The sequence below is a fragment of the Octopus bimaculoides genome, chromosome 3 (genome assembly GCF_001194135.2).
Source record: "Octopus bimaculoides isolate UCB-OBI-ISO-001 chromosome 3, ASM119413v2, whole genome shotgun sequence".
In the NCBI taxonomy this organism is placed as follows: Eukaryota; Metazoa; Mollusca; class Cephalopoda; order Octopoda; family Octopodidae; genus Octopus; species Octopus bimaculoides.
In genome coordinates, this window is record NC_068983.1 from 490,555 (window position 1) to 495,898 (window position 5,344).

The window sequence follows — 5,344 nt, forward strand, 5'->3', positions numbered from 1 at the left end:
TAAATGATTTGGCATTGGATTTGAAATCTTATTTTGCCTGTAGAATCTGATTCTCTTCTCAAATCTGCGTATTCTCTGCGCCTTCGCTTGAACTTTCTGTTTCAGTGTTTCATTCGCTGACATTAGTTCTTCTCTTGTTGAGAGTCCATATTTTCTCACGATCTTCCTGCTTTTTCTTGATCTTATATCCTTTCCAGAGATTAGCTCAGTTAATATTGATATCTCCCTTCGCAACGATTCAATCTCAGTTTCAATTCTACTCCTCCAGTTTGATTTTCTTTTCGAATTTGGTATTGTTGGTTTTTTGGGTGTTAAACAGCGTCTTTCGATTACCTTAGCAACAGAGTAAATAATTTCATTTTATTTATTAAGATCGGTATTATTATTATTATTATTATTATTATTATTATTATTATTATTATTATTATTATTATTATTATTATTATTATTGCCATTGTTATCATTACTTCTAGGTATGTAAGCAATCGGATTATACGTCTTAATTCTTTAGTTCAGGACTTAAACTTGCAATTAGTTCCATCAGAATGTACGATCTAGAATTTTTAAAGGGGAGATGGTCACCCTGCCTCCGTTGCCCTCTTTTCAGGGCTCCAAGACTGTGCGATGAAGAGAACCCTCAGATTGAGGCACTATTAATCTTCAGAGAGCCCTTTTCTTTTCGGTCCTCCTTCTCTCCCTCTCCCTTCTCTTCCATGTCTATACCATCTTCTATCTGTTCATACTTTATATTCTCTAAATATTAGTTCCCCGATCATACAAATCTATCATTTCATCATTCTGTGTGTTCCAAGCATATTCTATTGTTCTCAGAATTAACAGGTACATAGACGTTTCATTGTTTGCTTAAGTTGTCCCCTCTTCTATCTGTGCTCTCACAACGTGATTTTATGATACCGAGGTCATTATTTATTCTTGAGGCAATGAATGTTAGAAACCTTATTAACTTCATTTAGTTAATTAGAACTATTTCTTATAATTTCCAGATATTTCTACTGTATTTCATATACGTCTGCTAATTATCACATTTCACTCAGCTCTGTAGGCCTGTTTTCTTCAATATTATTAAATCTTTGTTGGTTCACTTTTATTTATTCTTGTATATCTTATTTTGGTTCAGTTCAATATTCATCGATTTCTTCTGGAAATTACAAGTTGTATTAATTTCTTGGAACAGGACCACATAAAAGAGAATCATTGAAAGCAATCAAATTGATGTATGTCAAATACAGGAGACGATTCCTAGAGTTGTAGCTTTCGATAGTAATCGTGAAAAAGGTAGGGAAAATATTGAAAATTTGCTGAAAGGAAATGGGGTTATAAAGGTCCCTTGAATCTCCTCGAAGGAAAATATCTATAACCTGTTTTCTTAGGGATACTTGACGAAACTAATGTTCGTCATACATTTAGATTTTTTTTTCTGCTAGTTGATATATTTTGCGTGATTATTCTTGGTGTTGCTCTATTTATTGGTTTTGCTTATCAATATCCAAGAATATGCCTCCTGTCAATATCTCAAAGTAATCAATTGCTGCCATTCAGCTCGTTAACACAAACAAATATTTACACCAATCACTGAATCTCCTGAATCATGTGATTCTGTTGTGTTTTATCCTGGATGAATATAGACAACAACAAACGCATTTCTGTTCTGTTCCGAACTTGCACACTTCTGGCGAGTAACAGTCAGTCACACATCGTATCTATATCACTTCACTAATCGAGCTTGTGCTATTCATTTCTCTGCTCTCAACCTATCGCTCTCTCTCTCTCTCTCTCTCTCTCTCTCTCTCTCTCTCACTCTCTTCATATCCTCAAACACACACACACACACACACACATACACACACACAAACACACACACACACCAATGATAATTTTTACAAACACACGCATACACATATACACACACTCACTCGCACGTATACTTATGCATGTAAATATATATTATTGGATGCTCGTTGACAGATAATGATGTTTCGATCCAAGGTGATAATTCTCACAGATAAGTTGTAAATAATATCACTCGACTAACGCACTTTACTTCTCGAAATTTTCAGAACAATATTTTGTATAGAAAATGCATCCGTCCCTGGTATGTATGTACATACAATATCTATCTATCTATCTATCTATCTATCTATCTATCTATCTATCTATCTATCTATCTATCTATCTATCTATCTATCTGTCTGTCTGTCTGTCTATGTCTCTATCTATCTATCTATCTATCTATCTATCTATCTATCTATCTATCTATCTATCACTCTCCATCTCTCTCTCCCTCCCGTTTCTCTCTCTCTCCCTCCTGTTTCTCTCTCTCTCCCTCCTGTTTCTCTCTCTCTCCCTCCTGTTTCTCTCTCTCTCTCTCTCTATATATATATATATATAGAGAGAGAGAGAGAGGGAGAGGGAGAGGGAGAGAGAGAGGGAGAGGGAGAGGGAGAGGGAGAGGGAGAGAGAGCATCACACACACACAGGTCCATACAAAACATACTCTCACTGCTACCTCTAAACAACATAACACTAAGCACTTAGAACACTACAAACATCAGACTACCCCTCTTTCGACATTCCTCTACATCACCCATCACCAGTATGTTTCCGGACTTGTATTTTTGAAGGGACGACTTGATTTTGTTGAGACATTTAGTACTTTGAAGTATGCCTCAACAAAATCAAGTCCTTCCTTCAAAAATACAACTCCGGAAACATACTGGTGATGGGTAATTTTAACCTCCCTCATATAAACTGGCCCCCAAATACTCTGAAGTTAGGCAAATGCACTACACCAGACAAAGCAGCTGCAGAATTACTCTTCAATCCAATGGATGAACTTTTCCTCACACAACGAGTGCTTGAACCAGCAAGACAATAAAACGATTTTGGATCTAATACTAAGAAACCACTCTAGCTCAATTCGCAGCATTTCTGCCGAAAAGACTCTGCTCTCGGACCACGACATGATACTCTGCAACTTTAATTTCCGGCATATCAAAACCAAACCAGCCAATTCCACTCCACGGCACTTATTTGACAACATAAACTTCCACAAAGCGGACTGGGGAGCAATCAGAAAGGATCTGGCCTTCATCGACTGGTTTTTCACTCTCAGTTCCACTGACATTGAAACCACATGGCAAGGCTTTGAAGATATTGTCACCTATACATGCTCAAAACACGCTTCTAAGAAATCCACAAGCAAAAACAGAAACAGGCTCATAAAGAGAGAGAGAAAAAAAAACACTCATCAGGAGAATCAAAAGACTTAATAAAAAAATCAACCAATTAAAATACTCCCATCGTCCACATTCAACAACAAAGAAACAACTGGAGTTGGAAAAAATTCATCTGCAGATCGACATGAAATCCTCCATTGAAAATCAAAGAGCTGCAGAGGAACAGTGGTTAATAAAAACATCAAACAGAACTCAAAAGTGTTCTACTCATATGCAAATAAGCATAGGAGCGCTCTCTCACTCATTGGGCCATTGACTGATGATAACGACATTCCCCGACACGATGCTAAAGAAATGGCAGAAGTACTGTAGAAACAATATTGCTCTGTCTTTAGTTATCCCACTGATATTGACGTAAGGGATGTGAAAGAAGTCGATTCCCAACGTATAATCTTGGACATAACTTTTACTGCTTCAGACATCATGGAAGCAATAAATGAAATCAAATACTATTTTGCTGTAGGCCCTCATGGATTCCCTGCTAGTCTCCTGAAGGAATGTAGACACTAATTTGCACTCCCCCTAACCAACCTCTGGAGAAATTCTTTAGACTCAGGTTATATACCGAAAGAGCTCTTATCCGAGTCTGTCATCCCGGCTTTCAAATAGCGAAACAGATCCCTCGCAGTCAATTATCGCTCAATCTCACACACCTCTCATATCATTAAAGTGCTTGAAAGGGTGGTAAGATCAAGGATAGCTGACTTCCTGGAGAGCCACAATCTCCTAAATTCAAACCAGCATGTCTTTCGGTGCGGGTGAGACTGTCTAACACAGCTCTTACACCACATCAATGATATCAGGTTCGAACTCTGATGTCATATATTTTGACTTCAGTAAAGTGTTCGACAGAGTCAACCATGATATCGTTCTGTCAAAATTGTCAAGTGTTGGGATCCGTGGACAACTGCTACACTGGATTGAGTATTTCCTGGAGAACAGAACACATGTCATGATCGATGGAATCTACTCAAGCCCAGCAAAAGTCATCAGTGGTGTCTCTCAGGAGACTGTCTTGGGCCCCACTCCTCTTTATAATCTATGTAAACGACCTTTCCAGCGTCATAAAACACAGTAAAGTTAAAATATTTGCTGATGACTCTAAGCTCCAGAAAATCATCAATGAAGAAGACCGAACTCAACTCCAGTCTGATCCACATGCGGTGAGTCAATGGGCAGATAAAAACAAATTGCAACTAAGCGAAGGAAAATTTGAGCTGATGCATTTTGGAAGAAAGAATATGTTAAAACAGCCATACTCTCTTCCTTCAGGGGAGCCACTCACAGCATCTAATAATACCAGAAACCTTGTAGTAATTGTTGATAACGATCTTAGTTGGAGTGGCCACATCAATAATAAGGTCTATGTAGCTCGTAGGATGAGCTCCTGGATCATAAGAACAGATCCAAAGAACAAGGTGTCATCATTCCTCATTTCTCCTTTGTATGGATACATCTCGAATATTGCTGCTCCCTGTGGTCTCCCTATACAAAGCAAAACATTTCGAAAATTAAATCCCCCAAGAAGTCATTCACTAAAAAAGTTAAGGGCATGACTGATCTCGATTATTGGGACCGCCTTAAAGTATTGAGACTCTATTCTCTCCAGCGCCGCCGTGAGCGATACATCATTTGCAGGATGTGAAGAATATATCATCAGCATTGCCCAAATGACTTCAACATTAGTTTCAGAATTCCTCCAAGGCTAGAACCACGAGCCATACGTCCACTACCCAATTCAGGACCACAACACATAAATACACTGCAACACAATTTCTTTTCTTCAACACATCCTCACCTATTTAACATTGTCCCAAAACAGATCAACGAGGAAAAGGATCCCATTACCTTTAAACGGAATCTCGACAAATTTCGTCAAGGAATACCAGATATACCTGGAAACAGCTCACTTAAAAAGAACTCCATACACGAATGGACCATGATTCCCAAAAACTTTACTTAAAAAATATTTAGCTAATCCTATCAGGTAGTGCTATTAAGTAAGACATGACCTGGACCAATCTTTGGTCGAAACATATTATCTAAGTTATATATATATATATATGAACTGATATATATATATATAT